Source organism: Aquarana catesbeiana, linkage group LG01 (genome assembly GCF_042186555.1).
Source record: "Aquarana catesbeiana isolate 2022-GZ linkage group LG01, ASM4218655v1, whole genome shotgun sequence".
NCBI classification, from domain to species: domain Eukaryota; kingdom Metazoa; phylum Chordata; class Amphibia; order Anura; family Ranidae; genus Aquarana; species Aquarana catesbeiana.
Genome location: NC_133324.1, coordinates 910,290,962 through 910,315,500, shown reverse-complemented (window position 1 = coordinate 910,315,500; position 24,539 = coordinate 910,290,962). Strand labels below are relative to the sequence as shown.

General features: G+C 47.1%; 1 protein-coding gene across 1 annotated transcript in view; it reads right to left on the bottom strand.

Annotated features, from left to right (window-relative positions):
- LOC141120337 (RING finger protein 24) overlaps window positions 1-8,815 on the bottom strand; it is a 173,989-nt gene extending 165,174 nt beyond the window's left edge. The window contains exon 1 of the mRNA XM_073611007.1: window positions 8,378-8,815. The gene's annotated coding sequence lies outside the window, so the exon portion shown is untranslated. The remainder of the gene's footprint in view (window positions 1-8,377) is intronic.
- Window positions 8,816-24,539: the final 15,724 nt, after the last annotated feature.

Here is a 24,539-nt window from a genome sequence, read left to right as displayed (position 1 = left end):
AAAACGAATGCAGCCATCACATCTACGAATTGGTAAGCTGCAGGGCCGCGGGACAAGCAAGGGGGGGGGGGGGGGGGGCAGGAGGGGCCGCTGCCCAGGGCGCAGATGAGCAAGGGGGGCAAAGAATAGACGCCATTCTATGGTATGTATTATTATTATACAGGATTTATATAGCGCCAACGGTGTGCGCAGCGCTTTACAACATGGGGGTAGACAGTACAAATACAATACACTTTAATACAGTAGGGATCGGAGGGACCTGCTCCTTAGAGCTTACAATCTAAGGAGGGAAGGTTAAGAGATACAAGAGGTAATAACTGTATTATAATAAATTATTATACAGGATTTATATAGTGCCAACAGTTTGTGCAGCGTTCTACAACATGGGGGCAGACAGTACAATTACATTACAATTCATACAGGAGAAATCGGTGAGAGGGGGGCGCAATTCTTGATCGTTGCCCTGGGGGCTGGACGACCCCGTCCCACTACCGGCTGCAATATAATAAAAGCTTTTGGGTTTATTACGGCTTCAATTTTCGTATAACTAAAACGAGACGTTTTTATGATTTTGCGCCCGTGTGCGGGGTACATCATCGTACCAACCAAAAAGTCCCAACAGGCGATGAGAACGGGGTGAATTCGCCATGCCGCGCTTTACTAGACACACCCAAAAGTGCAATGTGATGAATGCTAAAAAAAAAAAAAAAAATAGTAATAAAATAAAATAAAAAAAATGGAAAAATGGACATAGTAACCAAAAAACGCAAAAGGGGTTAATTTACTAAAATTGGGGAGCGCAAAATCTGGTGCAGCTCTGCATACAAACCAATCAGCTTCCAGCTTCTATTGTCAAAGCTTCATTGAACAATCTGAAGTTAGAAGCTGATTGGTTCCTAGGTAGAACTGCACCAGATTTTGCACTCTCCAGATTTTAGTAAATAAATCCCATTGGGTGCAAAGCATCCCAAAAAAAAAAAAAAAGACACCGCCTTGCGGGTGCGTCCTCTCCAGTTTCCCTTCTGTTCAGCGTGATGGAGATTTAGAAGTGGCGTAAAATGATGCACCAGAATCTTTCTAGAGAGCAGATTTCACCGGGTACTACTCATCGCTGGCTAATGATGGTGATAACGGGCTGGGGGGGAGGGGGGGGTCACCCCCAAAAAATTAAAGTAGCCTGACATTGCCCTGCAGAAGCAGCCTCAGTCTCCGGGGTCCAGGCTGCACCCTGCAGACAGATGTCCTTGTCACTCCAGACCAAACCAACTGCCATATGGGGGGGGGGGGGAGGCGCTTTCCAGGGAAAATCTTTTCCTGTGCAGACCCCATAAATACTGCGGTGTATGAAGAAAAGCGCGATCACCTGCCTGATCCTCGCACACAAGGCATGCACCGCACGCAACCTGCTCTCCCTATGGTGAATATCGGCCGGCGATGCCGTCTGACCCCCTCCCCGGAGCTGTACGAATGGTGCAAGCCTGCATTCACCTTCAGCAGACTCCACATGGAAGCCTGATAAACATAAACAGTGGAGGGAAAGAGCGGGAGGGCTGGGCATGCCAAGAGGGACAAGGCGCACCGCAAGGCATGCAAAAGAGGCACAGCGACATCACATGCAAAGGGCGTATCAAAGAACGACGCAGGCGAGAGCCATGGAAGATTGGATGCAAAACCGCAGAGAACAGAGAGAGATATCAGAGAGATATCAGAGCGCTGCGATGAGGAGTATTCTAGCACTGTGCACACTGCCGGCACTACAGAAATACTCTGTAATAATAATAATAATAATAATAATAATCAGTGCAAAAGGCGGAGAAAAAAAAAAAAAAAAAAAAGACACAGATTTATCACCATGACCTTGGAAAATGAAGCAAAACCCTTTATTGTTATCCACCTAAAAATAATACGAGGCGCGTACAGAACACCCCCCTCCCCTGGAGGACGCATTTCACCCACATGGGTCATCATCCAATCCAAGGATACAATTTTCATAAAGACCCAATGGGTCATCTGGAGGGACCTGATGTGGCCCTTTAATTGCCACTGACACCAATGATGGGGTATAATTCCTTCCACTGACACCGACGATGGGGTATAATTTCTTCCACTGACACCGACGGGGAATAATTCCTTCCACTGACACCAACGATGGGGCACTATTCCTCCCATTGACACCAACGATGGGGCACTTTTCCTTCCACTGACACCAACGATGGGGCACTTTTCCTTCCACTGACACCAACGATGGGGCACTTTTCCTTCCACTGACACCAACGATGGGGCACTTTTCCTTCCACTGACACCAACGATGGGGCACTTTTCCTTCCACTGACACCAACGATGGGGCACTTTTCCTTCCACTGACACCAACGATGGGGCACTTTTCCTTCCACTGACACCAACGATGGGGCACTTTTCCTTCCACTGACACTAACCACGGGGCACTATTCCTCCCACTGACACTAACCACGGGGCACTATTCCTCCCACTGACACTAACCACGGGGCACTATTCCTCCCACTGACACCAACGATGGAGCACTATTCCTCCCACTGACATCAACAATTTCTTCCCCCAATATCAACAATGGGGCATGGTTTACTCCCACTGGGCACAGTCTGCCCCCTCTAAATGCTGGAGAGCCCTGCCCCAGAGGAAGCCTTCAAATAATTTTTGGGTGTCCGGGAGCCCTTACCAAAACCAAATTATCAAGGGTCAATTGAAAAAATGCCCCCTACATTGGTGGCCAGTAAGAAGAATAGGCTGGGTTCACACTGGTGCTCTGCATTGTGTTTTGGCCACAGCGTGGATGTATGCTCAGTTTCCGGGTGTTTTACATTTGTTTTTAGCTGCGGTCCCACTGACTCTTATTAGACTGTACCACGTCTTTGGTGCACTTTCAAAAAATGCAGCAAAAACACGCTACCTAATAGAAGTCAATGAAGTAAAAAAAAAATTTTTAAAAAACGCACACACATCTCTGCTGTTGCCAAAATGCAGCACACCAGTTTAAGCTCTGCCTTTCACTGGTAGCCAGTAGGAGGAAATAAACCCTTACAAAAGTGGTCAGTAGGAAGAATGTCCCCTTTACATTTGTGACCAGTAGAAAGAAAGAATGCCCCCCTTACACTGGTGGACAGTAACACAAATGCACCCTTGCACTGGTAGCCAGTAGGCAGAATTAAACCCTTATAGTGGTGAACAGTACAAAGAATGACCCTCCTACATTGGTGGACAATAGGAATAATACACCCCCCCCCCTAACATTGGTGGTCAGTAGGAAGAATTCCCCCACTACATTAGTGGTCAGTAAAAGAATGCCTGCCCCCCCCCCCCCCACATTGGAGGTCATTAAAAAGAATGTTCCCTTACATTGGCATCAGTAGGAAGAATGCCCCCTCCCCCTACATTGGTTTTTAGTAGGAAGAATGCCCCCCCCCCCCTACATTAGTGGTCAGTAGAAGAATGCCCCTCCTCCCCCCACACACATTGGTGGCCAGTAGAAGAATGCCCCCTTACATTAGTGGTTAGAAGAATGCCTCCCCCTCTACATTGGTGGTCAGTAGAAGAATGCCCACCCTACATTGGTGGTCAGTAGAAGAATGCCCACCCTACATTGGTGGTTAGTAGAAGAATGCCCACCCTACATTGGTGGTTAGTAGAAGAATGCCCCCCTATATTGGTGGTTAGCAGAAGAATGCCCCCCCCCCCCCCCACACTACTTCGGTGGTTAGTAGAAAAATGCCCCCCCCCCACATTTGCGGTCAGTAGAAGAATTCCCCCCCCCCCCAAACACACGCACACACATAGGTGGTCAGTAGAAGAATGCCCCCCTTACATTGGTGGTCAGTAGAAGAATGCCCCCCTTACATTGGTGGTCAGTAGAAGAATGCCACCTTACAGTGGTGGTCAAAATGCACCCCAAAACTGGCCAAACACTGGTAGATTTTTGTATGAACGTTCGTATGGGAAATCTCATCAGTACATTCAATAAAGCCACCAGAGACTCAAAGAACATTGAAAATACTTTGAAATGTAATTTGCTTTAACATGCAATTTTGGAATTGATGGAATTTCCAGGAACAAAAAGCCACATTCACCGTTAGAATTTGTTTTTGGTTTTAGTTTAATTTGTTGAAGAAAAATTCGCACTCAGATTTTTTTGTCACTATGGTTGAAAACTATTTCACCACATTAACTGTTAGAAAATTGAACATTCCGAAAAGAAAACTTTACAAACAAAATTGTACTGATGTATGTGTGGCCGGTAGAAAGACGGTCTCCCTCACATTGGTGGTCGAAGTGCCTCCCTTACAGACAGCTAAGAAGATCAGTGGTGTCATGCTGCTGGCTTTTCCAAGCGGAATTGGCCATTGAAGTATGCAGGCACCATCAGATGGGCAATCAATCAGCCACAGTGCAAGGAACCTCCACCCAGCAACCTCTGGAGGAACCTCCACCCAGCAACCTCTGGAGGAACCTCCACCCAGCAACCTCTGGAGGAACCTCCACCCAGCAACCTCTGGAGAAACCCTGAGGTTCCATAGATCCCTGGCTGATGGCAAAGAGAAAATTCAGGAAACACAAGGAACCTCCACCCAGCAACCTCTGGAGGAACCCTGAGGTTCCATAGATCCCTGGCTGATGGCATGGGATCTACACAGGACTGCATACAGCAAGGGGCCATCTGCAGATATCTCCACCTGTTGGAAGGTCATTTGGACTTGCGATGATCACAGTCATTCACTATGTGAAAACTTTCATTATTGTTTATTGAATAATCTGAAACCTCAAAAGACAAAAATGAAAACCCGTCTATCCTAGGACTGGAGGATACATGTTGTAGCCTAGGACTGGAGGATGCATGTTCTAGCCTAGGACTAGAGGATGCATGTTCTAGCCTAGGACTGGAGGATGCATGTTCTAGCCTAGGACTGGAGGATGCATGTTCTAGCCTAGGACTGGAGGATGCATGTTCTAGCCTAGGACTGGTGGATGCATGTTCTAGCCTAGGACTGGTGGATGCATGTTCTAGCCTAGGACTGGAGGATGCATGTTCTAGCCTAGGACTGGAGGATGCATGTTCTAGCCTAGGACTGGAGGATGCATGTTCTAGCCTAGGACTGGTGGATGCATGTTCTAGCCTAGGACTGCAGGATGCATGTTCTAGCCTAGGACTGCAGGATGCATGTTCTAGCCTAGGACTGCAGGATGCATGTTCTAGCCTAGGACTGCAGGATGCATGTTCTAGCCTAGGACTGGTGGATGCATGTTCTAGCCTAGGACTGGTGGATGCATGTTCTAGCCTAGGACTGGAGGATGCATGTTCTAGCCTAGGACTGGAGGATGCATGTTCTAGCCTAGGACTGGAGGATGCATGTTCTAGCCTAGGACTGGAGGATGCATGTTCTAGCCTAGGACTGGAGGATGCATGTTCTAGCCTAGGACTGGAGGATGCATGTTCTAGCCTAGGACTGGAGGATGCATGTTCTAGCCTAGGACTGGAGGATGCATGTTCTAGCCTAGGACTGGAGGATGCATGTTCTAGCCTAGGATTGGAAGATACATGTTCTAGCCTAGGACTGGAAGATACATGGGCTGTTGATGGTTCCTATCAATCATACATTTCCCTGCTAGGCAAAGGACACATGACAAGGCCAAGGCTGGAGAACATCTCCAGGGATGCAGGAATTCCATTACAGACCATGTGAAGTGACAGGGCGACACATGTGACAGAACAAAGCAAACAAACACAAGGCTGGGACATTGCAGGTTTAACTTAACAATGCATGTCATGGGCCCCCAACCATGGAGATCGGGGTGCCAGGAAGGGACATAGTGGGGACAATGAGGGCAATGTGAATGGCACCAGCAGGATCTGCACTCTGCAATGTGATAAGGCCTGCCTGGCATCTACCAGGAATATGTCCATAGACACAGCTCTCACCATTCATATACACTATATGCAGTACATAAGAGAACATACATTGCAGTCATCTCCAGAGAGGATCAGAGAGCAGACCGGGCACACCGTCCTCCCCCATCACTCCATACATCACCACTGTATACAGGCCTCCCCCCTACTAAGAGTTGCATGTGCCAGGCTGTATACCCCTCATATACCAGGCTGTATACACCCATATACCAGTCTGTATGCCCCCTCCATATACCAGGCTGAAAACCACCTCTATATACCAGGCTGTATACCCCCATATACCAGGCTGAAAACCACCTCTATATACCAGGCTTTATACCACCTCTATATACCAGGCTTTATACCACCTCTATATACCAGGCTGTATGCCCCCTTCATATACCAGGCTGTATACCCCCTCCATATACCAGGCTGTATACCCCCCTCCATATACCAGGCTGTATACCCCCCTCCATATACCAGGCTGTATACCCCCTCTATATACCAGGCTGTATACCACCTCTATATACCAGGCTGTATACCCCCTCTATATACCAGGGTTTAGTGCCCCCCTCCATATACCAGGCTGTATACCCCCTCTATATACCAGGGTGTATGCCCCCTCCATATACCAGGCTGTATACCCCCTCCATATACCAGGCTGTATACCACCTCTATATACCAGGCTGTATGCCCCCTTCATATACCAGGCTGTATACCCCCTCTATATACCAGGCTGTATGCCCCCTTCATATACCAGGCTGTATACCCCCTCCATATACCAGGCTGTATACCCCCACTATATACCAGGCTGTATACCCCCCTCCATATACCATATACCTGTATACCCCCTCTATATACCAGGCTGTATACCCCCTCTATATACCAGGCTGTATGCCCCCTCCATATACCAGGCTGTATACCCCCTCTATATACCAGGCTGCATACCCCCTCCATATACCAGGCTGTATACTCCCTCTATATACCAGGCTGTATACCCCATCTATATACCAGGGTGTATACCCCCCTCCATATACCAGGCTGCATACTCCCTCTATATACCAGGCTGTATACCCCCTCTACATACCAGGCTGTATACCCCCTCTATATACCAGGCTGTATACCACCTCCATATACCAGGCTGTATATCCCATCTATATACCAGGCTGTATACCCCCTCTATATACCAGGCTGTATACCCCCTCTATATACCAGGCTGTATACCCCCTCCATATACCAGGCTGTATACCCCCTCCATATACCAGGCTGTATACCCCCTCTATATACCAGGCTGTATACCCCCTCTATATACCAGGCTGTATACCCCCTCTATATACCAGGCTGTATACCCCCTCTATATACCAGGCTGTATACCCCCTCTATATACCAGGCTGTATACCCCCTCTATATACCAGGCTGTATACCCCCTCTATATACCAGGCTGTATGCCCCCTCCATATACCAGGCTGTATACCCCCTCTATATACCAGGCTGCATACCCCCTCCATATACCAGGCTGTATACTCCCTCTATATACCAGGCTGTATACCCCATCTATATACCAGGGTGTATACCCCCCTCCATATACCAGGCTGCATACTCCCTCTATATACCAGGCTGTATACCCCCTCTACATACCAGGCTGTATACCCCCTCTATATACCAGGCTGTATACCCCCTCCATATACCAGGCTGTATACCCCCTCTATATACCAGGCTGTATACCCCCTCTATATACCAGGCTGTATACCCCCTCTATATACCAGGCTGTATACCCCCTCTATATACCAGGCTGTATACCCCCTCTATATACCAGGCTGTATACCCCCTCTATATACCAGGCTGTATACCCCCTCTATATACCAGGCTGTATACCCCCTCTATATACCAGGCTGTATACCCCCTCTATATACCAGGCTGTATATCCCATCTATATACCAGGCTGTATACCCCCTCCATATACCAGGCTGTATACCACCTCTATATACCAGGCTGTATATCCCATCTATATACCAGGCTGTATACCCCCTCTATATACCAGGCTGTATACCCCCTCTATATACCAGGCTGTATACCCCCTCCATATACCAGGCTGTATACCCCCTCTATATACCAGGCTGTATACCCCCTCTATATACCAGGCTGTATACCCCCTCTATATACCAGGCTGTATACCCCCTCTATATACCAGGCTGTATACCCCCTCTATATACCAGGCTGTATACCCTCTCTATATACCAGGCTGTATACCCCCTCTATATACCAGGCTGTATACCCCCTCTATATACCAGGCTGTATACCCTCTCTATATACCAGGATGTAGCGCCCCCTCCCGCACAGAGGGGTACACATGCCAAGTACTGTGCCCCTTTGAAGCCAGGCTGTGCCATCCTCCGTGCCCTGTATAGATCACCCTGTACTCCCCATACACGGACATCAGTAGGGCGCAGTGTGGGGACTCACCCGGTCCCGGGCTCGGGGGGTCTCCGGTGATCAGATTCAGCTGTCTCTCTGTGCGGATCCCGGGAGGTGGGCGGAGCTGGACACACACAGGGCGGTAGGGAGGGGCGGAGACCCGGGGGATCGCTCTATACCGGACACACCGATCCCTCCATCCACACACATCACCATTTGTCTGTCTATGTTTTTTTTTTTTTTTTGTAGGCACGTAGCATGGGAGAGACGAACCCCCTCCTCCGCCAATCACAGGTCGTGGGTTTGCACAGAGGGGAGGAGCCCGGGGCGGGGCCAAGGCATAGGCTGGGATAGAAAAAGCCAGACTCATTCACTGAAACTGACCGAGATCCTGGAGGGATCAACAGTAGACAGACAGTGATCATCTATAGACAGACAGTGATCATCTACAGACAGTTATCATCTATAGAGGGACAGTGATCATCCACACACAGACAGTGATCATCTATAGAGGGACAGTGATCATCTATGGACAGACAGTCATGATCTATGGAGAGACAGAGATCATCTATAGACAGACACCGATCATCCATAGACAGACAGTGATCATCTACAGACGGACAGTGATAATCCACACATAGACAGTGATCATGTATAGACAGACAGTGATCATCCACAGAGGGACAATGATAATCTACGGAGGAACAGTGATCATCTATAGACAGATAGTGATCATCCACACACAGACAATGATCATCTATAGTGGGACAGTGATCATCCACACACAGACAGTGATCATCTGTAGACAGTGATCATCTATGGGCAGACAGTGATCAACTATAGAGGGACAGTGATCATCCACACACAGACTGTGATCATCTATAGACAGACAGTGATCATCTATAGACAGTGATCATCTATAGACAGACAGTGATTATCCACACACAGACAGTGATCATCTATAGACAGACAGTGATCATCTATAGACAGTGATCATCTATAGACAGACAGTGATCATCCACACACAGTGATCATCTATAGACACTGATCATCTACACACAGACAGTGATAATCCACGCACAGACAGTGATCATCTATAGACAGACAGTGATCATCTACAGAGGGACCGTGATCATCTACACACAGACAGTGATCATCTACACACAGACAGTGATCATCTACACACAGACAGTGATCATCTACAGAGGGACAGTGATCATCTATAGACAGACAGTGATCATCTATAGACAGATAGTGATCATCTATAGACAGACAGTGATAATCCACACACAGACAGTGATCATCTATAGACAGACAGTGATCATCTACACACAGACAGTGATCATCCACATAGGGACAGAGATCATCTACAGAGGGACAGTGATCATCTATAGACAGACAGTGATAATCCACATACACACAGTGATCATCTATAGACAGACAGTGATCATCTATAGACAGACAGTGATCATCCACACACAGTGATCATCTATAGACAGATAGTGATCACCTACACACAGACAGTGAACATCCACAGAGGGACAGTAATCATCTACAGAGGGACAGTGATCATCTATAGACAGACAGTGATAATCCACACACAGACAGTGACCATCTATAGACAGACAGTGATCATCTACACACAGACAGTGATCATCTATAGACAGACGGTGATCATCTATAGACAGACAGTGATTATCCACGCACAGACAGTGAATATCTATAGACAGACAGTGATAATCCACAGAGGGACAGTGATCATCTATAGACAGACAGTGATTAGGGATGAGCTTCGTGTTCAAGTCGAACCCATGTTCGACTCGAACATCGTCTGTTCGCCCGTTCGCCGAATTGCTAACGATATGGGCCATTCGCGCCAAATTCGTGTGGCGCGTCACGGCCCATAATTCACTGCGGCATCACAGTGCATTGCTGGCTGATGATTGGCCAAGCATGCACTATGACCCACATGCTTGGCCAATCACAGCGCTGTCTGTAGAGAGAGCTGTAATTGGCCAAAGCCAGGGTGGCTTTGGCCAATTATTGCTCAGGGGGTTTATTACACGCCCCACACTATATAAGGCCGCCTGCATGGCGGCCCTGTGTAGTGTGTTCCGGCATTGAGAGAAAGAGACAGAGAGACAGTGTCATTGTCATTTCATTTAAGTTAGATAGATTAGGCAGGACAGTCAGTCAGTTAGCTGCACTTACAGTGTATTGTGTATATATATGATTCCCAGGTGTTGTATATATATATATATACTGTATATATATATATATATATATATATACACACTGTATTCAGTTTAGCTGCATCCGTTCCTGTTATTATCTTCCTACTGACAGGCAGGCTTGTGTTGTTACAGTATTTACAGCTACCTGAAGAAAATTGCTGGTGTTCTTCTGATCCTATTAGCACAGTCAGGCAGCTAGACTATTTACAGTTAGTGTAGTGCGTCCTCTGAACAGTGTTCAGCTAAAGCTACAAGTTAGTGTAGTGCGTCCTCTGAAGAGTGTTCAGCTAAAGCTACAAGTTAATGTAGTGCGACCTCTGCACAGTGTTCAGCTAAAGCTACAAGTTAGTGTAGTGCACAGTGTTCAGCTAAAGCTACAAGTTAGTGTAGTGCATCCTCCTCACAGTGTTCAGCTAAAGCTACAAGTTAGTGTAGAGCATCCTCTGAACAGTGTTCAGCTAAAGCTACAAGTTAGTGTAGTACACAGTGTTCAGCTAAAGCTACAAGTTAGTGTAGTGCGTCCTCCTCACAGTGTTCAGCTAAAGCTACGAGTTAGTGTAGTGCATCCTCTGAACAGTGTTCAGCTAAAGCTACAAGTTAGTGTAGTGCAAACTCTGCACAGTGTTCAGCTAAAGCTACCTGTAGAAGGTTGGTGGTGTTTTCCTGATCCTATCACTACCGCAGGCAGTTACATTATTTTAACGTTAGTGTAGTGCGTTCTCTGCACAGTGTTCAGCTAAAGCTATCTGTAGAAGGTTGGTGGTGTTTTCCTGATCCTATCACTACCGCAGGCAGCTACATTATTTACATGTTAGTCTAGTGCGACCTCAGCACAGTGTTCAGCTAAAGCTACCTGTAGAAGGTTGGTGGTGTTTTCCTGATCTTATCACTACCGCAGGCAGCTACCTTATTTTACCGTTGGTGTAGTGCGTCCTCTACACAGTGTTCAGCTAAAGCTACAAGTTAGTGTAGTGCGACCTCTGCACAGTGTTCATCTAAAGCTACCTGTAGAAGATTGGTGGTGTTCTCATACTACAGGCAGGCAGTCGATTTTGCTAGCTGCAGTATCAATATATATATATATATATATATATATATATATATATATATATATATATATATCCCAGCTTAGTGCAGCTACATCTCACTGCAGGCCATTAGTATGTCTGGAAGGCCAACAAGGAGAGGCAGACAGTCACAAGCCAATAAAAGAGAGCAAGAAGGCTCTGTAACTAGAGGCAACAGTGCTGGTCGTGGAGACGGTGCATCCTCATCAGCATGTGGCCGTGGGACACGCTTGGCTTTTTTTTCGGCAGCTGGCCGTGTTGAGCCGCAACATGCGGAAGACTTGGTCGAGTTGATGACCAAGCCGTCCTCATCCTTCTCATCCTCTCTTACCCATGCTCAGGGTACTTTGTCTGGCAAAGCAGCTGCCAACGCGGCCTCTTCCCTTGGCTCAATGTCATCAGTGACTCCTTCCCTAGCCCCACCATGTCCTCCTGAGGAGTCCCTCGAACTGTTGGACCACAGTGTTGGGTACATGCTTCAGGAGGATGCCCAGCGTTTAGAAGGCTCTGATGATGATACTGAGCTAGATGAAGGCAGTAACGTGAGCACGGACAGAGGGGGTGCCCAAGAAGGACAGCAATCTGGCAGTCATGCTCCCCCTGCTGCAGCATACTGCCAGGTTTGCTCCAGTGATGAGGAGGGAGGGGATGATGAGGTCACTGACTCAACGTGGGTGCCTGATAGGAGAGAGGAGGAGGAGGAGGCACATCACCAATGAGGCAGGATGCCCTCCAGGGGCCAGCCTAAGGGCAGCACACTGACTGCATCACACCGCAAAGCTCCGCATGTGCAGGGCGCTGCTGTCTCTGCGCGTTATTCCAAAAGTTCTTTGGTGTGGGCCTTTTTTGAGTCGAGTGCATCAGATCGCACCGCTGCTATTTGCAAAATATGTCTCAAGCGTATCTTGCGTGGCCAAAACATCTCCCTCTTGGGCACCACATGCTTGACCAGACATATGTTGACCTGCCATGCAGTTTGTTGGCAAGCGTATCTAAAGACCCACACCAAAGAACAAAAAGGACCTCTCCTTGCTCCTCATCAGCTGAGATCTCCAACCCCACTATACCTTCAGTCCTCTCTGAGACCTGCACTGAGAGGAATGAAGGTGTAGAATTAGGTGTGTCACAGCCAAGTAATTGTGGGCAATCTGCTTTCGTTACACTGACGTCAGATTGTACCAGGCAAATTTCCCTGCCCCAGCTGCTGCACCGCTGAAAGAAGTTCGCTCCCAGCTATCCACCTGTCCAGCGGTTGAATGCTAGCTTGGCAAAATTGCTAGCACTTCAACTGCTACCTTTTCAGTTCATAGACTCTGCCCCCTTCTGTGAGTTTGTGGAATGTGCGGTTCCTCAGTGGCAGGTACCTAAACGCCACTTTTTCTCACGGAAGGCGATTCCGCCTCTCTACCGGCATGTGGAAGGCAATGTCCATGCCTGGCTGGACAGGGCGTTCAGCGGTAAGGTGCATATTACCGCTGACTCATGGTCCAGCAGGCATGGACAGGGACATTACCTATCTTTCACGGCACATTGGGTGACTCTGCTGGCAGCTGGGAAGGATGCAGGACAAGGTGCAGTAGTGTTGGAGGTTGTTCCGCCACCACGCCTCCAAAATGCCACTACTAATGATTCTGACACACCTCTCTCCTCCACCCCCTCCTCTTCTTCTTCCTCCATGGCCTCTTCCTGTGCTTTGTCCTCGGAACCAGCGGTGCTCCATAGGCATTCAAGGGGCTACGCATGTATGCAGGCCAAAAGATGCCATGCGGTGCTTGAGCTGGTGTGCTTGGGGGACAGGAGCCACACTGGGGCAGAGGTTCTGTCAGCTCTGCAGGGGCAGGTTACAGAGGTGGTTGACGCCACGCCAACTTAAGGCAGGAATGGTGGTTTGCGACAATGGCACCAACCTCCTCTCCGCCCTCCGACAGGGACAACTGACCCATGTGCCCTGTTTGGCTCACGTCCTTAACTTGGTGGTGCAGCGGTTCTTGGGCAGGTACCCAGGCTTACAGGATGTCCTGAGGCAGGCCAGGAAAGTCTGTGTGCTTTTCCGCCGGTCACATAATGCTAGTGCTCGGCTGGCAGACCTCCAAAAGGAATTTAACCTGCCCAAGAACCGCCTAATCTGTGACATGCCCACCAGGTGGAACTCAACGTTGGCCATGCAGCGGCTGCACGCGCAGCAGAGGGCCATCAATGAGTACCTGTGCGACTATGGCACCAGGACAGGGTCAGGGGAGCTTGTTTTTTTTCGCACGCCAGTGGGCCATGATCAGGGATGCATGCACTGTCCTGTCACCATTTGAGGAGGCCATGAGGATGGTGAGCAGTGACAGTGCATGCATCAGTGACACTGTCCCCCTTGTCCACCTGTTGGAGCACACGCTGCGTGAAATAATGGACAGGGCACTTGAGGCAGAACAGAGGCAGGAAGAGGAGGACTTCCGCAGCTCTCAAGGCCCCCCTTTATCCAGACAGTGTTCCTGCGTGCCCGCCGATCACACAGGAAGAGGACGAGGAGGAGGATTGTGTTAGTATGGAGGTGGAGCCTGGCACTCAGCATCAGCAGCAGTCTTTAAGGGGTCATTTACAGTCTCAAGAAACACATGGACTTGTATGTGGCTGGGAGGAGGTGGCTGCGGATCATGTCGTCCTTAGTGACCCAGAGGACTCCGGACCGAATGCCTCAGCAAACCTACGTTGCATGGCCTCCCTGATCCTGCAAAGCCTGCGGAAGGATCCTCGTATTCGTGGTATCAAGGAGAAGGAACAATACTGGCTGGCAACCCTCCTTGATCCACGTTACAAGGGTAAGGTTGCGGACCTTATCTTGCCATCGCAGAGGGAGCAGAGGATGAAACATCTTCGGGAGGCCTCGCAGAAACTTCTGTGCAACGCGTTCCCAGAGACTGGGAGGTTGCAAACTCCTGTTTCTGGACAACGTGTTGCTGAGGCTTCGGTCAGTCAAAGAGAAGTGAGAAGTGGAGAAGGTGGCCATCTGACCGATGTGTTCAGACAATTTTTTAGTCCGCAGCCCCAAGGTATGATCGGTTCCAGCAACCATCGCCAGCGTCTGTTTTACATGGTGCAGGAATACCTAGGGGCAAGATCTGACTTGGACACCTTTCCCACCGAAAATCCTCTGGGTTACTGGGTCTTGAGGATGGATCATTGGCCAGATCTTGCACAGTATGCAATTGAGCTACTGACCTGTCCTGCATCCAGTAGCATCCTGCGTCCTGTTCTTTCGGAACGCACATTCAGTGCTGCTGGAGGCTTTGTAACACAGGGTGCATCTGTCCACCAACTCGGTCGATCGACTGACCTTCATAAAAATGAATCAGTCTTGGATCACCACCAGCTACCAAGCACCTGATGCTGATGTAACCGAATAAATTTTTTTGAAATGTCAGATCCCTTCAAAGACTGCCTATGCTGATGCTGAGTGACTATCCTGTTATACTGAGTAATTATCCTCTTCCTCCTCAATGATCATGATGATAGCTTGTAAGAACATTTTTGGTTCTGGGCGCCGCCAGTCCCGCCACCAGTGCCTAAGGCCCAATTTTTCAGCCCCTGTTCAACAGGGGCATGTAATTACTATTTTTGACGCAATTCTTTGCACCAGGGCTAGTTCCTGCGCTCCAACTAGAGTATCTGTGAGGGGTTGCAGTGTTGTGGCACCAGCACCAGTGTCTAAGGCCCAATTTTTCAGCCCCTGTTTAACAGGGGCGTATAATTACAATTTTTGATGCAATTCTTTGCAGCAGGGCTAGTTCCTGCGTTCCAACTAGAGTGTCTGTGAGGGGTTCCAGTGTTGTGGCACCAGCACCAGTGTCTAAGGTCCAATTTTTCAGCCCCTGTTTAACAGGGGCGTATAATTACAATTTTTGATGCAATTCTTTGCAGCAGGGCTAGTTCCTGCGTTCCAACTAGAGTATCTGTGAGGGGTTACAGTGTTGTGGCACCAGCACCAGTGTCTAAGGCCCAATTTTTCAGCCCCTGTTTAACAGGGGCGTATAATTACAATTTTTGATGCAATTCTTTGCAGCAGGGCTAGTTCCTGCGTTCCAACTAGAGTGTCTGTGAGGGGTTCCAGTGTTATGGCACCAATGCCTAAGGCCCAATTTTTCAGCCCCTGTTCAACAGGGACATGTAATTAGAATTCTTGATCTAATATTTCACAGCAGGGCCCGTTTCTGCACCCACCAAGAGTATCTGTGAGGACATACAGTGTTGTGGCACCAGCACCACCACCACCACCAAAGGCCCAATTTTTCTGCCCCAGTTCAACAGGGGCATGTAATTACAATTCTTGATCTAATATTTCACAGCAGGGCCCTGTGAGGGCTTACAGTGTTGTGGCCACAACAACACCTAAGGCCCAAATTTCTGCTGAGTATATAGGGCAGGCCCCTACTTTCAAACATCTAACTTACAAACGGCTCCTACTTGCAAACGGAAGGAGACAACAGGAAGTGAGATGAAATTTACCCCTAGGAAGGGAAATTCTCTCCTGTAAGGGTTAATATGGGAAAAACTTTTCTCCTTTCCACTGATGCTTTATCACCAATCCTTGTTTCACTAAAAACCCCAAATTTTCAAAAAACATTTGTCATTGGGACAAAAAGTGAGGTGAAATCTTCTGAAGAGGAGCACAGACAGCAAAACAAATGTCACAGGGGTGATAACCCTTCCCTATGTTTTCCAAAAAGCTTAAAATCGTTTTTTTGGCTGGAGCTAAACACGTTAAAAATTTACCAGTTCAAAATTACAAACAGATTCTACTTAACAACAAACCTACAGTCCCTGTCTTGTTTGCACCGCCTGTATACTGCTGTTCAGAGTATATAGGGCCTGGTGGCCCCACACCTTTCCTTATTTTAATTTGGGTGCGGGGTTTAAGACCCAAAGGGCCTGGTAATGGACTGGGGGGTACCCATGCCATTTGTCTCACTGATTTTCATCCATATTGCCAGGACCCGACATTACATTAAAGCCGCAAGCAGTTTTAAATGACTTTTTTTCCTTTAAAAATGACATTTTGTGCAGGGACTGTTCTAAGCACAGGAAACACGCACCACTTTACAGGCATACTATAGACACACCCCAGGTACGATATTTAAAGGAATATTTCACTCTTTTTTTACTTTAAGCATCATTAAAATCACTGCTCCCGAAAAAACGGCCGTTTTTAAAAGTTTTTTTTGCATTGATACATGTCCCCTGGGGCAGGACCCGGGTCCCCAAACCCTTTTTAGGACAATACCATGCAAATTAGCCTTTAAAATGAGCACTTTTGATTTCGAACGTTCGAGTCCCATAGACGTCAATGGGGTTCTAACATTCGTGCAAATTTTCGGTCCGTTCGCAGGTTCTGGTGCGAACCGAACCGGGGGGGTGTTCGGCTCATCCCTAACAGTGATCATCTATAGAGGGACAGTGATCATCCACACACAGACAGTGATCATCTGTAGACAGTGATCATCTATGGACAGACAGTGATCCTCTATGGACAGACAGTGATCATCTATAGACAGACAGTGATCGTCCACACACAGACAGTGATCATCCACAGAGGGACAGTGATCATCCACAGAGGGACAGTGATTATCTACAGAGGGACAGTGATCATCTATAGACAGACGGTGATAATCCACACACAGACAGTGACCATCTATAGACAGATAGTGATCATCTATAGAGGGACAGTGATCATCCACACACAGTGTGATCATCTATAGACAGACAGTGAACATCTACACACAGACAGTGATCATCTATAGACAGACAGTGATCATCTAAACATAGACAGTGATCATCCACAGAGTGACAGTGATCATCTACAGAGGGACAGTGATCATCTATAGACAGACAGTGATAATCCACATACATACAGTGATCATCTATAGACAGACAGTGATCATCCACACACCGACAGTGATTATCTATAGACAGTGATCATCTATAGGCAGACATTGATTATCTATAGGCAAACAGTGATCATCCACACACAGACAGTGATCATCTATAGACAGATAGTGATCATCCACACACAGACAGTGATCATCTACACACAGACAGTGATCATCCACAGAGGGACAATGATCATCTACAGAGGGACAGTGATCATCTATAGACAGACAATGATCATCTATAGACAGGCAGTGATAATCCACACAGATACAGTGATCATCTATAGATAGACAGTGATCATCCACACACAGACAGTGATCATCTATAGACAGATAGTGATCATCCACACACAGACAGTGATCATCTACACACAGACAGTGATCATCCACAGAGGGACAATGATCATCTACAGAGGGACAGTGATCATCTATAGACAGACAATGATCATCTATAGACAGGCAGTGATAATCCACACAGATACAGTGATCATCTATAGATAGACAGTGATCATCCACACACAGACAGTGATTATCTATAGACAGACAGTGATCATCCACACACAGACAGTGATCATCTATAGAGGGACAGTGATCATCCACACACAGACAGTGATCATCTATAGACAGACAGTGATCATCCACACACAGACAGTGATCATCTATAGACAGACAGTGATCATCTATAGACAGACAGTGATCATCTATAGAGGGACAGTGATCATCCACACACAGACAGTGATCATCTATAGACAGACAGTGATCATCCACACACAGACAGTGATTATACCTACAGTATAGAGACTAGACATGTGCAATTTGTTTCGGTCCAAATACAAATTCAGACAAATTTTTAGTTTTTCGGAGATTCAGATGTATACAAATGAAATACTAACAAGGAGTAACACATTTCATAGAAATCCATTAATATTTGTTCCGTTTATTCGTTTTCTAACGAATTCCAAATTTTCAGAACGATTAGAATTCGGATCGGTCGAAAAAATCTCGACCAATTCGTATTCTGTGTGAAGAAATAGCTGGTTGTTAAGCAGCGGGGCGGGAAGCAGGCCGCCCAGGTCCTTAACAACCATGAGTCATCATCTGTCAGTGGGCTTTCCCACTGACAGATGAATGTAAACAAAATAATGCCGGCATTGGGGGTCTGTGGACAGGGTGCTTATTGGAATCTGGAAGCCCCCTTTAAGAAGGTTGCCCCCAGATCCTGCCCCCCCCCCCATTCACCAAAAAAGTGTCAAAAGGTAATAACCACAAGAAACAGTCCATACCAGGCCCTCCCCCAGTCCAACCCCCCCTCCTAGTCCATACCAGGCCCTTATCCGGGCATGCAGCCCAGCAGGCTCCCCCCCCCTCCTGAACCATACCAGGGCACTTGCCCTCAACATGCCCTCAACAGAGCTCCCCTCCACCCCAAAGCACCTCGAGGCGATTCAGTTCGCATTTTCAGCGCTATACAAGTCATTCATTCATTCAAAGCACCTTGTCCCCATGTTGATGGGGACAAGGGCCTCTTCCTGACAACCCTGGGTGAAGGTTGTGGGGGTCTGCAGGTGGGGGGCTTATTGGAAACTGGAAGCCCCTTTTAACAAGGGGGCCCCCAGATTCCGTCCCCCACTATGTGAATGGGTATCGGGTACATCGTCACATGACGTCAGAAGGGGGAGCGGTGCCACTGGGTGACATAGACAGGTGGCCCGCCCCTTGCCTATATAAGAACTGTCAAAGTGTAGAGCGGCAAGTTGGCGGGAGGCCTCCCAGGAGGCGGAATGCTTTTATTTTTTTCTATTTTTCGGGCATCGTGATTGACGATGGCTTTACATCAAGGGAGACTATTTTTTTGTATTGTATTTTTTAATAAAGGACTTGTCAAAAACTGTTTCTTGTGGTTATTACTTTTTGACACTTTTTTGGTGAATGAGTACGGGTACGATGTACCCGATATCCATTCACATAGGGGGGGGGCTGGGATCTGGGGGCCCCCTTCTTAAAGGGGGCATCTAGATTCCGATAAGCCCCCGCCCGCAGACCCCGACAACCACCACCCAGGGTATGGACTGGGGGGGGGGGCCCTATGCCATTTTTTAAAAAAAATTTCTATTGCTGGACAATTGCCGGCATTGTTTTCTGTACATTCAGTGGGGAAGCCTGCTGACAGATGATAAGTTATGGTTATAGTTTTAAAGGATGAAGTGGCAACCCTACATGCCATCCATACTCAGCCATGCCCATCCATACTCAGCCATGCCATCCATACTCAGTCATGCCATCCATACTCAGCCTTCCCCATCCATGCTCAGCCATCCCATCCATACTCAGCCATGCCATCCATACTCAGCCATGCCATCCATACTCAGCCATCCCCATCCATACTCAGCCATGCCATCCATACTCAGCCATGCCCATCCATACTCAGCCATGCCATCCATACTCAGCCATCCCCATCCATGCTCAGCCATCCCATCCATACTCAGCCATGCCATCCATACTCAACCATGCCATCCATACTTAGCCATGCCATCTATACTCAGCCATAAATGAGGCAAAAAAGAGAGGGGTAAAAAGGAACTTGTAGGCTCAACCGAAGCAAATTAGATTCACAAAGCAAGTTGATGAAGATCACAACAACCGCTAATGATTAGCTCATTGCACACACCTCAGGTTAAATAGTATGGTATTGCAGGTGAGTTCCTCTGAATTGATTAGGCATATAGAAAAAGAAGTAGGAATTGAAAAATCAAATCCAAAAAAGCAATTCTTCTGAGAGGAACAGGCAATTAATCAAAAATATAAAGTTTTATTATGCAAATCACTTAAACACTGATCAAACAAAATTCATCAAGGAAATACCACCAACAATTCATTAAAATAGACAACGTTGCCTATACACGCTTTATGGCCATCACACATTCCTCCATGCATTCCCCCATTAAATGACTGTAAGTAATGGTAGTCACTGCTGGATCATCTAAAAGCAAATATTTTCGTCCCTCAAAAGTCACTGAGCACATGAAGGAGAAGGAAATTGCAGAGGGGATTCGAAGTTAACATATAGTTTTGAATGTTACCTTCCCCGCTGTGTTATGGACCGTCAGAGATCAACAGCAGCAATATAGCGATTAATTGCACTTGCCGTTTATGATTGGTCGTTGAACACAGAGCTCACTGTGCTCGTATAGACTAAGTCAGTCCGGGTATGCTGGAAGGAGAATCCTATGGCTGAACTAAAGTTGCGAGGGACTTACTGCTGGCTCAAAAAGATCAATATTGGTAGGTTGGTGTATGTTTAGATAGTGGGCGGTTAGCTTGTGAGTATGACCCTCCCGAACGGGAGGTGTAAAAGGTAAGATCTCACCACTTTCCTGACAACGAGCATCACCTCCGCACCGATGAGTGAGCAGCTCCTTCAGATAGAGTCTTCTTTCAGCTCATCAGGATAACTTCCTAGGTTATGAGAAATATCAACTTTCTGTGTGTTACCAAGTATTGCCATATATTGCCGAGTAGAACAGGAAAGTCTTTATTCAGTTTGTAGCCCTGACAGCACGGCCGTCACAAAGATTCGGGGCTTTCCGTCGGCACTCGTGAAGCTCACGGAGGTGTCCCCTTTGCGTGTGAGTAGACCAGCGTGTGCGCTATAGGGAGCGTGATGGCATCATGCCGATGCGTTTCACCCATCACCAGGGTTTCTTCAGAGCACTGCGCCCTCACACATTGTAAAAGATGGGATACATTGGTTCTCTAACTTTGCTGTAGATGCGATCGTCAGCTTTTGTGATGGGGAAGAGATTGGGTGCAGTTCTGCGGGGAGGGGGAGGGGGGGTGCAGGTCCCTGTTTGCAGGAGGAGGAGGACTGTCATTGGCCACTGCTAAAGCCAATCACAGTCCTGCTAGCCCCGCCCACCATCTGGAGGAAGATGACTCGCTTAGTTGCCACTACCAATCTAAGAAAGAAGGGATTTCACTGTGATTGAGAAAACCACAATCAGGTGACAGTTTGTGGAATTACTGTTGAGCTTCTGGAAACTTTGTTAAAACTATTCCTGAACCTTTGCATCACTTACTACTGAACCCTTGCACTCTGTGTCCGTTTAAGCTACAGCCAGTATTCAGCGCAATAAAAATCACACCCAACTTTTTCTCAACTGTGGGGGCCCAACTTATGATCCTGCACACAGGCCCACTGCTTTCAGAAAATACCCCTGACTTGAGCTCATCATTGCACATCCATTCCAGATGTTTGTATGTGACATCACATACATCCCATACATCCCATACATCCCATACATCACATACAACCATGTGGGCTGGATGTGAGAGGTGGATCAGCAGGATGAGTGGACCAGGACAGGTAGATGTGTCTCATCTCTGCTTCCTTTCACCACTCTGCATATCATAGATGAGAAAAGGGTACAGCCGTGGAGCAGATGAGCTGAAGGGTACAGTGGTGGGGAAAATGAGCAGAAGGGGTTCAGAGGTCGGACAGAAGAGTAAGAGGGTACAGCGGTGGGGCAGATGTGCAGGGAGGTACAGTGGTGGAAAAGATGAGAAGGGGCTTCAGCAGTGGGACAGAAGAGCAGGGGCATACATTGATGGGGCAGATGAGCAGGAGGCCAAATGAGAAGGGGGTTACAGTGGTGGGACAGAAAAGCAGGGGGGTAGAGCAGTGGGGCAGATGTGAAAGGAGGTGTATTGGTAGGCAGATGAGCAGGGGGTTACAGTGGTGGGGCAGAAGAGCAGGGGGCACAGAGGTGAGACAGAGTTGCAAAAGTTACATTGGTGGGGCAGATGAGAAAGCGGGTTACAGTGGTGGGGCAGATAAGCAGATGGGTTCAGTGTTAAGACAGATAAGAAGGTGCTTCAGTAGTGAGACAGAAGAGCATGGGGATACGTCAGTGGAGCAGATGTGCAGGGAGGTACAGTGGTGGGGCAGATGAGAAAAAGGGGAACATTGATGGGGCAGATGAGCAGCAGGGTTACAGTGGTGGGACAGAAGAGCAAGGGGGTACAGTGGTTGGACAGATGTGCAGGAGGTACAGTAATGGGAGGGATTAGAAGGGGGTTCAGCAGTGGGACAGAAAAGCAGGGGGGCACAGTGATGGGGCAGATGAGCAGGGGGTTACAGTGGTGGGACAGATGAGCAGGGGGGTTCAGTGTTGGGGCAGATGAGAAGGGGGTTCAGAGGTGGGACAGAAGAGCAGGGGGGTACAGCGGGGGGGCATATGTGAAAGGAGGTGCATTGGTGGGACAGATGAGCAGGGGGTTACAGTGGTTGGGTAGAAGAGCAGGGGGTACAGTGGTGGGGCAGATGTGCAGGGGGTTACAGTGGTGGGGCAGATGTGCAGGGGGACAGTGATCTGAGGTGTGAAGGTGCATGAATTGGGACTGATCTGAAGTGTGGAGTTGCAGGAATTGGGGCTGATCTGAGGCGTGAGTGCAGGATGTTAATTTCTCACTACTACTCAAGTAGTTTACAGCATTTGCTTTATAAAAAATCCTTTTCGTGATTGAGAGTGTGAAGTTGACATTTTTTTGTTACAAAATCGGCACTCTCAATTTCTTTGCGCCTGCCTTAGAACACCTGATGGTGATCCCTCCAAGTTGGACCTCTGTATGTGGCCTGGCTGTGTAAAAGTCCCACACATGTGGTATCGTTATATTTGGGAGGAGTAGCAGAATATATTTTGGGGTGTAATTTTTGGTATATACATGCTATGTGTTAGAAATATTGTATAATATTGTATAAATGGACAACTTTGTGTAAAAAAAAAAAAAAGCGTTTTCATTTTCTTTCCACATTTTCCAAAAAAACTTGTGGAAAAAAATGACATGTTCAAAAGACTAATTTTGCCTCATAGAATATATGTTGGGATGTTTATTTTACAAAATGGGGTCATTTTTTTTTCCATTGTCCTGGTGCTCCAGGGCATTCAAAAGTGCAAGAGGTAGTCAAGAAATGATATGTGTAATTTATGGTCCTAGAACGCCTGATGGTGCTCCCTGCATGTTGGACCTCTCTATGTGGCCAGGCTGTGAAAAAGTCTCACACATGTGGTATCGCCATACTCAGGAGGAGTAGTAGAATGTGTTTTGAGGTATAATTTGTGGTATGCATATGCTGTGTGTGAGAAATAACCTGTTAATATGACAACATTGTGAAAAAAGAAAAAAAATAAAAAAAAAAAAAATCTTTATTTTGCAAAGAATTGTGGGGAAAAATTACAACTTCAAAAAACTCACCATGCCTAAATACTTTGGAATGTCTATTTTCCAAAAATGGGTCATTTGGGGGGTATTTGTACTTTTATGGCTTGTTAGGGTCTCAAGAAATGAGATAGGCCATCAGTACAGCAGGTGCAATCAATTTTCAATGATTGGCACCAAAGGTTGTAGACTCTATAACTTTCACAAAGACCAAATAAGATACACGGATTTGGGTTATTTTAACCAAAGATATGTAGCGGTATAAATTTTGGCCAAAATTTATGAAGAAATATTAATAATTTGCTAAATTTATAACAGAAACAAAGAAAACTTTTTTTTTTTTTTTTACAGAATTTTCTGTCTTTTCCCATTTATAGCGCAAAAAATAAAAAACACAGAAGTGATCAAATACTACCAAAAGAGAGCTTTATTTGTGTGAAAAAAGGGACAAAAATTTCATATGGGTACAGGGTTGCATGACTGAGTAATTGTCATTCAAAATGTGAGAGCACTGAAATCTGAAAATTGGTCTGGTTAGGAAGGGGGTTTAAGTGCCCAGTAGCACTTCGAAAACGAAGTGAAACTAAACTAATTTTGAAACCAAAATAAACAAATTCCATAATGAAATGAAATTAGTAACATAACAAATCTATCCAAAACTAAACAAATTTTCCGTTCTGCACATGTCTAGTATTTTCGCCTTATAACGGGCCTGAAGCGAATAAAGATTGGAGTATTACAATAAGAATCAGCATGTGTGGGGAAGAAAACCAAGCCA